At 44.9% G+C, this 13,219-nt stretch overlaps 1 protein-coding gene across 3 annotated transcripts in view; it reads right to left on the reverse strand.

Annotated features, from left to right (window-relative positions):
• Positions 1 to 13,219, reverse strand: part of ALDH1B1 (aldehyde dehydrogenase 1 family member B1) — a 331,536-nt gene that overhangs the window by 40,223 nt on the left and 278,094 nt on the right. The window contains exon 4 of one of the 3 annotated variants that reach the window (XM_047831281.1): positions 10,617 to 10,753. The exons of the other annotated variants lie outside the window; for them this stretch is intronic. The gene's annotated coding sequence lies outside the window, so the exon portion shown is untranslated. The remainder of the gene's footprint in view (positions 1 to 10,616; positions 10,754 to 13,219) is intronic. 3 annotated transcript variants of the gene reach the window in all.

Raw genomic sequence — 13,219 nt, forward strand, 5'->3', positions numbered from 1 at the left:
ATCAGTCTCCCCATCCTATATGAAACCCTCAAAATGATAAAGATGTTATTTTTTAATTTTTTTAAGTTTATTTTGAGAGAGAGAGAGAGAAAACACATGAGTGGGGAGAGGCAGAGAGAGAGGGAGAGAGAGAATCCCAAGCAGGCTCCATACTGCCAGCACAGAGCCTGATGCAGGGCTCGAACCCATGAACCATGAGATCATGATCTCAGCTGAAATCGATAGTCAGAAGCCCAAATGACTGGACCACCCAGGTGCCCCAAGATGTTATTTTTTTTAAAAAAGAAAGAAAACAGAGATTTTGAAAGCAAGAAGGGTATCTATTGGGGACACAGAAACTATGGGAAGACCCCGAATGATGGAGAGCAACTGGGACTAAAACAAAGAGAAAAAGAGTGAGTCAATGAGGCCACAGACTGTGGGGCCACACAACGAAAGGTTCTACACTCACAGTGTAACAGGACAGGGTTGTCAGCAGCCCACGGAATGATGAACTGGGGTCTCACAGAGACCCAACTGTCTTCCCACCCCTGCTGACCAGTCAGAGGCAATGGGTGTTGTCCCCAAGAGTAGTGTATATGGGTCAGAGGTGGGGGGGCAGTGCTCTGGATCACAGATGGTCCTGCAAGGGACCAGAAGCTTCAGCTTCCAGACAGCCCCTGAGGCACCCCACCTAGCTGTACCACCTCCATCCCACTGCCCTGACAGCAGCCTTAGGACTAGCCACCCTCCACAAAGTGGGTACCCCAGTGGCCAGCTCAGTCACAAAGATGAGCACACAATCAAGAGCCATCAGACATTTGAGGAAAGATAACACCACAAAAGGGAGTCAAAAATTCAAGAAAGAGGAACTTATCCCTGAGGAGATGAAGTTAATATGGAACCTCTCTGAGGTAATTGCTACAGGAAATCCTGTAGAAGCATAAATCTAGGAGTGCCTGGGTGGCTCAGTTGGTTAAGATGGGACCCTTGATTTCGGCTCAGGTCATGATTCCAATATCATGGGATCGAGCCCTGTATTGGGCTCTGCGTTGAGTGTGGAGCCTGCTTGAGATTCTCTCTCTCTCTCTCTCTCTCTCTCTCTCTCTCTCTCTCTCTCTCTCCGTTTGCCCCTCTCTCCCACTTGCGCTCTCTCTCTCTCTCTCTCTCTCAAAATTAATTAAAATTAAAAAAAATTTTTAAAAGAAGCATAAATCTAGGAGGAAATAGAGGGGTGCAAAAAGCAATAGCAGGCAAAAAAAAAAAAATCCCTGAGCACAGGATTCTAAGTAAATATACATTTAAATAAATATATATCTTTACACATAGATAACATTCTTAGACACACAAGGACTCAAAAGACCTTCCCTGGAAAAAAACAATGGAGGAAATTCTCAAGAAATAAGAAAGAGGACTCTACAACCGAAGCTGGAGTCATCGCAATCCCAGACTTCAAGATGTATTACAAAGCTGTAATCATCAAGACAGTATGGTACTGGCACAAAAAGAGACACTTAGATCAATGGAACAGAATAGAGATCCCAGAATGGACCCACAAACGTATGGCCAACTAATCTTTAACAAAGCAGGAAAGAATATACAATGGAACAAAGACAGTCTCTTCAGCAAATGGTGCTGGAAAAACTGGACAGCGACATGCATAAGAATGAATCTGAACCACTTTCTTACACCATACACAAAAATAAACTCAAAATGGATGAAAGACCTCAATGTAAGACAGGAAGCCATCAAAATCCTCAAAGAGAAAGCAGGCAAAAAACCTCTTTGACCTCAGCCAAAGCAACTTCTTACTCAACACGTCTCTGGAGGCAAGGGAAAAAAAAGCAAAAATGAACTACTGGGACCTCATCAAAATAAAAACCTTCTGATGGGCAGAAAACATGAATAGACACTTCTCTAAAGAAGACATCCGGGGGCGCCTGGGTGGCACAGTCGGTTAAGCGTCCGACTTCAGCCAGGTCACGATCTTGCGCTCCGTGAGTTCGAGCCCCGCGTCAGGCTCTGGGCTGATGGCTCAGAGCCTGGAGCCTGTTTCCGATTCTGTGTCTCCCTCTCTCTCTGCCCATCCCCTGTTCATGCTCTGTCTCTCTCTGTCCCAAAAATAAATAAACGTTGAAAAAAAAAATTAAAAAATAAATAAATAAATAAATAAAGAAGACATCCGGATGGCCAACAGGCACATGAAAAGATGTTCAACATCGCTCCTTATCAGGGAAATACAAATCAAAACCACACTCAGGTATCACCTCACGCCAGTCAGAGTGGCCAAAATGAACAAATCAGGAGACTATAGATGCTGGAGAGGATGTGGAGAAACGGGAACCCTCTTGCACTGTTGGTGGGAATGCAAATTGGTGCAGCCGCTCTGGAAAGCAGTGTGGAGGTTCCTCAGAAAATTAAAAATAGACCTACCCTATGACCCAGCAATAGCACTGCTAGGAATTTATCCAAGGGATACAGGAGTACTGATGCATAGGGCCACTTGTACCCCAATGTTCATAGCAGCACTCTCAACAATAGCCAAATTATGGAAAGAGCCTAAATGTCCATCAACTGATGAATGGATAAAGAAATTGTGGTTTATATACACAATGGAATATTACGTGGCAATGAGAAAAAATGAAATATGGCCTTTTGTAGCAACGTGGATGGAACTGGAGAGTGTGATGCTAAGTGAAATAAGCCATACAGAGAAAGACAGATACCATATGTTTTCACTCTTATGTGGATCCTGAGAAACTTAACAGGAACCCATGGGGGAGGGGAAGGAAAAAAAAAAAAGAGGTTAGAGTGGGAGAGAGCCAAAGCATAAGAGACTGTTAAAAACTGAGAACAAACTGAGGGTTGATGGGGGGTGGGAGGGAGGAGAGGGTGGGTGATGGGTATTGAGGAGGGCACCTTTTGGGATGAGCACTGGGTGTTGTATGGAAACCAATTTGTCAATAAATTTCATTAAAAAAAATTAAAAAATAAATAATAAATAAAAAAATAAAAATAAAATAAAATAAATAAAAATTAAAAAAAAAAACCTTCTGCACAGCAAAGAAAACAATCAGCAAAACTAAAAGGCAACTGACAGAATGGGAGAAGATATTTGCAAATGACATATAAGATAACGGGCTAGTATCCAAAAGCTATAAAGAACTTACCAAACTCAACACCCAAAAAAAAATAATCCAGTGAAGAAATGGGCAAAAGACATGAATAGACACTTTTGCAAAGAAGACATTCAGATGGCAAGCCAACACATGAAAAAATGCTCAACATCACTCATCATCACGGAAATACAGATCAAAACCACAATGAGATACCACCTCACACCTGTCAGAATGGCTAACATTAACAACTCAGGCAACAACAGATGTTGGTGAGGATGAGGAGAAAGAGGATCTCTTTTGCATTGCTGGTGGGAATGCAAACTGGTACAGCCACTCTGGAAAACAGTATGGCAGTTCATCAAAAAACTAAAAATAGAACTACCCTATGACCCAGCAATTGCACTATGAGGTATTTATCCAAGAGATACAGGTGTGCTGTATCGAAGGGACACATGCACCCCATGTTTATAGCAGCACTATCAACAATAGCCAAATTATGGAAAGAGCCCAAATGTCCATCGACAGATGAATGAATAAAGAAGATGTGGTATATATTACTCAGCAATCAAAAAGAATGAAATCTTACCATTTGCAACTATGTGGATGGAACTGGAGGGTATTATGCTAAATAAAATTAGTCAGAAAAAGACAAATGTCATACGACCTCACTCATATGAGGAATTTAAGATACAAAACAGATGAACATAAGGGAAGGGAAGCAAATATAATATAAAAACGGGGGGGGGGACAAAACATAAGAGACTCTTAAATATAGAGAACAAACAGAGGGTTGCTAGAGGGGCTGTGGGAGGGGGGGATGGACTAAATGGGTAAGGGGCTTAAGGAATCTACTCCTGAAATCACTGTTGCACCATATGCTAACTAACTTGGATGTAAGTTTAAAAAATTAATTAATTAATTAATTAATTTTTTAAAAAGAAAGAAAGAAAGGAGTCTAGGAAGAAGAAGGATGTAAAGGCAACAGCCAACACAGAAATGAGTAAAATATCTTGTTAAATATCTAGGTAAGTAGTTATTGTGAAACAAAACGTGTGAATTGCCAATTTGGAGGTAAAATCCCATGGGGGAAGGGGCGAGCTGAGGCCAGGTGTGGATGCAGAGAGAACAGCAGGATCACATTCTCCTGTTTAGCAGGATGATGGAGAAACCTGTTTTCTCTTTCTGGGCTTTATAAGAAAAATGCAGTTCTAGGTAAGTATGTTAAAAGTACACAGGGAATTGCCGGAGGAATACAAATACATTGTAAAACGTACATTAAAGAGTATCTATGAAAAAAAGAAAATTCAATCGCTCCAACAAACTACAGGAAGAGAAAAAAATAAAATTGAGACTAGAAGAGAAACACCACAAGAACAAAAATGTCCAAAGAATAGTAAGCCACTAACAAAGAAGAGATACAAATGCGTGATAAGTTCTTGGGGCGCCAGGGAGTGCTTAATCAGTCAGTTAAGCAGCCGACTTCAGCTCAGGTCACGATCTCGCGGTCCGTGGGTTCAAGCCCCGAGTCGGGCTCTGGGCTGATGGCTCAGAGCCTGGAGCCTGTTTCCGATTCTGTGTCTCCCTCTCTCTCTGCCCCTCCCCCGTTCATGCTCTGTCTCTCTCTGTCTCAAAAATAAATAAAACGTTAAAAAAATTTAAAAAAAAAGAACAAATGCGTGGTAAGTTCTTAAAATTGCAACTAGTAATAACAGTAGAAATTAAGATAAAGTGTTGTCTTATCTATTAAATTGAGAATTATTGAAAATACTACCTAGCATTACTGAAGATTAAAACAAGTTAGTATCCATTTCCTGGTAGTAAGAGTATAAACTGGTATAAACATTCTGAGGATTAATTTTGCAACATATACATGAAGAACTTTTCAAAATATGGCAATTCCACATTAAGGAATCCTACTTCTGAAAAATATAAGCTAGGGAAATACTCAGAGAGGTGCCTAAAGATATGTACTAGAATGCCCAGATTCTTGCTCTCTTTCTCTCTCTCTATCCCTCACTCTGTCAATCTCTCTCTCGTGTGTGTATAATGTTTGAAATGTACTATACGCTCATTGTAAAACACTCAAAATGTCTACCAATGTATAAAGTAGTAAATAAAAGTCCCTTCTCCTTCCATAACTATGCGTGTTTATAACCTCTATAATTTTAAGCAAAAATGGGATCTGACTAAACTTGATTTCTTCATTCAATCAAGGAAAGAAAATGCGTTTACTAAAGAAAGGAAATCTCTGTGTGGGTATAACAGGTCCGTCAGACTCCTCTGGATGGGTGACTGCCTGTACAGAGTCACCGCCTGGTCTGCGTCCTGCTGGCAGGGGTAGAGAGTGGGCAGCAGCTGGGAACAGGTGAGCTCCAGGAGGGTGGACAGTGCTGCCCTCTAAGGGGCCCCAGCTGCATAGTCTGAAACCCCTGGGCTGCACTTCCTCTCCAGCAGCCACTGCAGTGAGCATATGAAACATACTGCAATCAACCCAAGTTCAAAAGCCACTGAGGCCCCTTCCCTGGCCTTTACTACTCATGCTGCTTGCTGGTGGGTCCAGGGCTGGTGGGGCAGGAATGCTGAAGGGTGGACAACACCTACAGGGCAGCCCCGAGACAAAACCCCCAAACGCAGAAGATCTGCTTTCCACGGATGATGCCTTGGAAATGTGTTTATGATATACCGTAAAGTGAAAGAAAATTCTTTCTTGATCCCAAGTTGTGAAGAGTGGTCATCTCTGGGTAGTGGCATTTGAGGTCATTCGACTGACTTTTTATGATTTTTTCTGAATTGCAGTACACAGAGATATGCGGCTTGACAGCTGTGTCCGTCTATTGGGAGAGCTTAGAACAGTGCCTGGCGCAAAGTAGAGGCAATAAACACGTGCTGAATGAATGAACAGGTCGCTCTGTAATCAGGGAAAGACTAAAGGTAGTTCCTAAGCCATAAAACACCATTCTGAGGTAAAGAAGGGTGTGAAACCAGCATAAAGTGAAAACATGTATGGTTTGGGGTGGTACAAATTATAAATCTTTCATTAGTTAAAACATTCCTTTTTTTTTTTAAATTTTTTTTTCAACGTTTATTTATTTTTGGGACAGAGAGAGACAGAGCATGAACGGGGGAGGGGCAGAGAGAGAGGGAGACACAGAATCGGAAACAGGCTCCAGGCTCTGAGCCATCAGCCCAGAGCCTGACACGGGGCTCGAACTCACGAACCGCGAGATCGTGACCTGGCTGAAGTCGGACGCTTAACCGACTGCGCCACCCAGGCGCCCCAAAACATTCCTTTTTGAAAAATGTGTATTTTTGAGAGAGAGAGAGAGGGCGCACAAGCTAGTGGGGGAGGGGCAGAGAGAGAAGAAGACAGAGAATCCGAAGCAGGCTCTGTCTGTGCTGATAGCAGAGAGCCTGACATGAGGCTCCAACTCACGAGCTGCGAGATTATGACCTGAGCCAAAGTCAGACGTTTAACCAACTGAGACACCCAGATGCCCTTCATTAATTAAAATACTACTTAATTAATAAAATGCCGTGATGGCCAATCTGAGGTGTGCTATACAGCTGGTGCATCTAGATGACGGGTCGTCTGAATTCCCAGCTCCTGTCTCCAACACCCCCTTACTGATCCCCTGCCTGTGGCGGGGGGGTCTCTGCCCCACAATCCTTTTGCTTCCTTTGGCCCCAATATTATCCTTCCATAGTAGTAAGTTAAACATATGATAACAGCTTTCCTTAATGGATGTCACTTTAATATGTGTCACTATGGCCTAGGAATTCTGCCATTTTAGATTATCTAATTCTTGCACGAATCTCGTGAGGCAGGTTGTGTTATCTCCTTTGTAAAACAAGGAACTGAAGCCAGGAGAGGTTTCACACCCCACAGACTCATCTCTGATTCCTAAGGTCAGCCCAGCGCCTGGCACGGAGAGGCTCAGGAATGTCTGCTGAGAGGCAGGCAAACCCTAAGAGACTCTTAAATACAGGGAACAAACTGAGGGTTGATGGAGGGAGGTGGGTGGGGGATGGGCTAACTGGGTGACGGGCATTAAGGAAGACACTTACTGGGATGAGCACTGGGTGTTATATGTAAGTGTTGAATCACTAAATTCTACTTCTGAAGCCAATACTACACTATAAGTTAACTAACTTGAACTTAAATTTAAAAAAAAAACCACACATTCAGGGGCACCTGGGTGGCTCAGTCAGTTGAGTGCCCGACTTCAGCTCAGGTCATGATCTCACTATTCGTGAGTTCGAGCCCCACATTGGGCTCTGTGCTGACAGCTCAGAGCCTGGAGCCTGCTTCAGATTCTGTGTCTCCCTCTCTCTCGGCCCCTCCCCAGCTCATGCTCTATCTCTCTCTGTCTCTCAATAATAAATAAACATTAAAAAAAATTAAAAAAAAAAAAACATTCCAAGGGAACTTCCCTGAGGAAACTGAGGCCCAGAGAGGGCCAGTGAGCGGAAAAAGTCAGGACGCCCAGGACTATTTCAGGTGAAACTCAGTGAGTTCAGGCACCTTGTGGGCAGGCAGCTGCAGGACCTTGGTGCTCAGCACAGAGAAGGATTAGGGAAGGAGGAAGAGGTGTGTGTGCATGTATGTTGCATGTGTTTATGTGTGTGTGGGTGCCTGCCTGTCCTTGTGACACCTCCAGCAATGCAGTAGTCTGTGTGTTGGGCTGTCCGCTCCTGGGCCACCCTGACCCACCTCTGGGAATCCCATCAATCCCCTCGTGCATAGCCTCCTTGCCATCCTGCCTGAGAGTTCCAGGCAGATGTAATAGTGTGCTCAGGCTGGCTTGAATCACCTTATCAGGAATTTTGCAGGCCCATTGTGAAACACCAGCATTGTTAAAAACTAAATTATATAAACTTATAATTAAATAAGTTATACTAAAAAGAAAGGTAGCAAAGATTCAAAACCCATCACTTTCTTTTTTTTTTATTTTGGTGATGTCATTATTTTTTTTCAATATATGAAATTTATTGTCAAATTGGTTTCCATACAACACCCAGTGCTCATCCCAAAAGGTGCCCTCCTCAATACCCATCACCCACCCTCCCCTCCCTCCCACCCCCCATCAACCCTCACTTCGTTCTCAATTTTTAAGAGTCTCTTATGCTTTGGCTCTCTCCCACTCTAACCTCTTTTTTTTTTTTCCTTCCCCTCCCCCATGGGTTTCTGTTAAGTTTCTCAGGATCCACATAAGAATGAAAACATATGCTATCTGTCTTTCTCTGTATGGCTTATTTCACTTAGCATCACACTCTCCAGTTCCATCCACGTTGCTACAAAGGGCCATATTTCGTTCTTTCTCATTGCCCGGTAGTACTCCATTGTGTATATAAACCACAATTTCTTTATCCATTCATCAGTTGATGGACATTTAGGCTCTTTCCATAATCTGGATATTGTTGAGAGTGCTGCTATAAACATTGGGGTACAAGTGCCCCTATGCATCAGTACTCCTGTATCCCTTGAAAACCCATCACTTTCTAATCATTATACTATTATCTATGCTCCTGAAGTTATTTACATCTCTTGCATGTGTGTGATGGAAACTATGTTATGGCGTGCTACGGAGTTATCTCTTTCCACACCCATATTCAGCGACTTCATGTATGCACCTTGAAACTGGCCACAGCGGGAATATTTACACCATGCAAATAGGCCAGACACTACAAATCAGGGCTTGCTTTATTGTTTTGTAGATTGTCTATAAAGTGACAGAGAAGGGGCACCTGAGTGGCTCAGTCGGTTAAGCGTCTGACTCTTGGTTTCCACACAGGTCGTGATCTCACAGTTCGTGAATTCGAGCCCCGCATCAGGCTCCACGCTGACAGTGCAGATCTTGCTTGGGATTCTCTCTCTCCCTCTCTGTCTCTGCCCCCCACCCTGCGTGCACTCTCCCTCTCTCTCAAAAATAAATAAACATTTTAAAAAAGTGACAGAGAAAATGTTAATAATGCAGATTACATTTAAACCTATGTTTGTAGCTATTACACTGTGAATAACAGGGAAAAAAAATTGAAGAAGTATTCTCCCAGAATTCAAAAACTCTTATCCTATCTAGGAAATAGTTTCTGTCGATTGATGAATGAGGGAAGTTTTGACCTAACCCTTGCCTTCATTGTTTCACATTTGTCTTACTCATTAGTGTAAATAAAAATATCAAATAACGTTCATGTTGAAACTATGCTCATTCATCAACTACAGGTTGGCTATAGATAAAAGAGTTGAGTAAAAATCGATGAAAGCATTCCGCAAGAATTAATTGATTCTATGGAACCTGTAATAAAGAGCATTGTATATTTCATTACCTGTGAGCTGTGTGATACATCCATTATATCAGTATAATTTATATTAAATATATGTATGTATTTTTCTCAGCCAGTTGTTACACATTCCCTGGCACACCGCTGGGGAGATGTGGCCCTGGCTCTGGGCACAGACAAAAATACGGAGGCTGTTCAAGTTTGTAAACTGGTCTGAATATAAACTAAGCTTTGGGAGAAAGGTAAGTTTAGAGGAAAAAACACAGGACAGAGCCAGTGCTCCAACCAACCCTCTTCTCCCATGCTCTGCAAAATGAGGAGTTTGGCCCCGTTCAGTGTTTTTAAGTTTTCTGACTACGAGTCATAGCTGTGGTCAAGTACACACTATAGCCATGACCCAGTTCATGTGTGTGCGTGTACACACAGCCGTGCACAAACATGCAGAACAAATTTTCGTAACACAATATCCTTCATATCCTCTACTATTTTTAATCTGATTCAATTCTATTCATGTTGTTCTGGTCCATTCCATTTTGTAAAGTGCTGGTCATAACCGTTAAATTAATTTTACAGCCCACTAATGGTTGTCCATCAGCCGTTTGAAACCCTGACCATGAGGTGATTGCTCTGACTCACTGCACCTTCTGCAAGTATTTGTCCTTGTACGGAGGGGTTCCCAAACACTAGGCCTTGCTCTGACGTGTAACAGCAGGTGAGGTCATCTGGAAACTCTTTAGCCCTTATCACCTGCCCTTCGGGGTGTTGCACCAGCCTCCTGCCCTGGCTGGTCTCCCTGGTGCCAGAGTCCGTCCCTCCAGCCTCTTTGGGAAGGACCCCCCACCCCCACTCCTTAGCCTCATCGCTCTCTGGCACTCATCACTTCCTGCTGCGGGGGCCTTCTTCAGGCCTCGGCTTTCACTTTTAGCCTGGGCTGTTCCAAAGCAAGGAGCATTTCACTCAGCTTTAAACTCCAACCATCTTCCACTCCAGCCCTACCCCCAGCTTCTGACTTGGGACAGGTACATACATAGCAAATCCAAGTAGGTGCCGAATGAATGAATGAATGAATGAAAAGAAGGAAAGAAGGAAGGAAGGAAGGAAGGAAGGAAGGGGGAGGAGGGGAGGGAGACTGAGAAACCAGCAGTGCTGGGTGCGGTGGACATGCGTATGGCACAGCTGCCTCCTGTCCACCCCTGAGATAGAACATTCATCCACTCAGTCAGGATCACAGACACCCACCTGGTCACCTAGAAGCTCTGGAATCCAGCCCCTTCAGATGCTTGAATGCCTTTTAGGACGTTCCCCAGCCCCACACCCACACTCGGCCAGCACTTCCAGGGGTAGGAATCCTCTCCAACCCTTTCATCTCACAGGGCCTAGAGGAAAAGCACAGGGAGCCAGGCAGACCTGAGAGCGAGCCCAGCCCCCTCCCCCCACCCCCCAGCAGCCGTGTGATGGTGGGTGAGCCATGCCTTCTCCGGGCCTTACTCTCCTCCTCCTGAAAGTGGATCTAATGCCTCCTTTCCAGGCTGCCTGATGATCAGACACAGTGAGAGTCAAATGCTCGCCTCATGCTCAATGAGAACTGATCTTCTTTTCCATCCCCTTCCCACTTCTGCACAGCTCTGACCAAAGATAAGGGATTTGCCTTATGTTGGGCTGAAAAGGAACTCTCCCAGGCTCCATTTCTACCTCCTCAGACCCCAGACCCTGTCTGCTCCTCTGTCCCTGGAGAGTCTGCTGCCAGCCCTTCCCAATCCAGTGCATGGCACGGACAGCCAGCCTGGCCCCCCGCGAGTTGGGGACTCTTCTGCCCTTGGCCCCTGACCCTGCAGTCAGCTGAATCAAAGTCCTTCACCTGGTTAACCAGTAGCCATGGCAGCTGCCCACGCCTGACCCCATGACCCGTCTCCCATTTCCATGCTGCTGGCAGGGTGACCCAAAGCACAGCACCTTTGCCCAGAATAGCCCCGCCGCCCTCTAGACCCACCCGCTTCTGAGACCCTCATGTAAGAGGGCTGGCCGCGAACAACTGCCTCCAGGCCACCTGGCTCTGCTGCTGAGCGCCTTGGCTCCTTAGGCTCAGAGGGCCTGTGGGTCTCAGTCTGGCCACTTGTGAATGGAGAAGGCTGAACTGCTTGGGACACAGCCCACTGTCATAGCAGCCAGGCCACTGCTTAGAAGTGTCTTTTCCTGGGTCTGTGTCCCCACTGGATGGGGGGCTCCCTGGGGATGGACACCCTTCTCATGCATCTCCGCATGCCCAGCTCCTGGCCCAGCATGTGGCACCAGTAGGTGCTCACTAACGTTCCCTAAGTGGGTAGAGGGACAGATAACGTTTCTCAAGGGCCCACTGTGCCCCAAGCTATGCTTTAGGGGCTACACATTTATTAACTAACTTCATCCTCCTGACAGTCCTGTGACAGAGGTACTATTATCAGCCCATTTCACAGATAAGAAAAATGAGGCACTGAATGATCAGGAAGCTCATCCAAGCCTACTCAGCTAATAAGTGGAGGAGCCAGCAGGACTTGAACCCTAGCAATGTGGACCCTCACATAGGTACTTTCTGACTCACATTCTAGGACCTTTCAATGTAATTTTCCACTCCTGTGGCCAGGGTAATGTGGATTCTGTCAGATGAAGACAAGAGGCTCATGGGGGCTTGTGAAGAGTTGACTTTGTGTGCGGGTCATTTGTGCACAGCTTCTAGAATTCCATGGGGGAAAGCAAACTTCCTTTCAAAACTGAAATCCATGATGAGATGCTGGGTTGCCTGGAAGAGGGGGTGCCCCTGAAACAAGACTGGCCATGGAATTTGGCAATGGGAATACGTACATGGGTTTAATATACTAGTCCCTCTTCTTTTGTATAAATATACATACTTCCAATTTTAAAACTTTAAATTGTTTAAATAAGATAAAATTAAGCCCATGACTATCATAAAACCCACAGAGGCAGCCACCTTGCCGACAGATCTCTTGTTTTCTTCCCAGCCCCACAACCCCACTTCAGGCCTGCCTCTGACAGCCTTTCCAGAAAGTCCTATGTGTCTTCTGTGTGATTCCCTCTTACTCCTTGATGCTTTGCCTCTGTCAATTTCTGTGGCTCTCTGGGAATCAGGAGAAATACATACACATCCTGTTTTTATTCCATTTTTTTCCCCAGAGCTATCTCCTCTGTGTGTCCAAATCCATTTCCTTCTCTTTGGCCTTGACTGTGCCCATTCATTTTGACCTTGTTGTACCACTAGATGTGGTCAGCCCTAGGTCAGTAACCTCCTTTTGAGGGCATGTATGGGGTGTTTTCATGCTCAAGTGAGACCTCAGATCTGTCTGGAAGGAAGAGCCTGGGATTTGGAATCAAAGACCTTGCAACCTGGGGTGAATCATTTGTCCTTCTGAAGCCTCAGTTGCTTGTCTGTGGAATGGGTGGAATTCCATCACTTCCCTGTATTATTTAAAGAATGGGTATGGGGGTGCCTGGGTGGCTCAGTCAGTTAAGCGTCCGACTCTTGATTTCGGCTCAGGTCATGATCTCATGGTTCATGGGATCGAGCCCTGCCATAGGGTTCTCACTGACAGTGCAGAGCCTGCTTGGGATTTTCTCTCCTTCTATCTCTCTCTGCCCCTCTCCCACTCATGTGCACACACAAGCACTCCCTCTCTCTCTCTCAAGATAAATAAACTTTAAAGAAAAATTTTTTAAAAGAATGGGTATGAAAGGTGCCTTGTTAACTGAGGCCTGCATTCCCCTTCCCTGCAGCTGCTTCTCCCAGATGCTGTTCCACAAGCTAGAGGTAGATTTCAAGCAGCAGCCTGGCCCCCAGGGGAGCCCGGGGG

Source organism: Prionailurus viverrinus, chromosome D4 (genome assembly GCF_022837055.1).
Source record: "Prionailurus viverrinus isolate Anna chromosome D4, UM_Priviv_1.0, whole genome shotgun sequence".
NCBI classification, from domain to species: domain Eukaryota; kingdom Metazoa; phylum Chordata; class Mammalia; order Carnivora; family Felidae; genus Prionailurus; species Prionailurus viverrinus.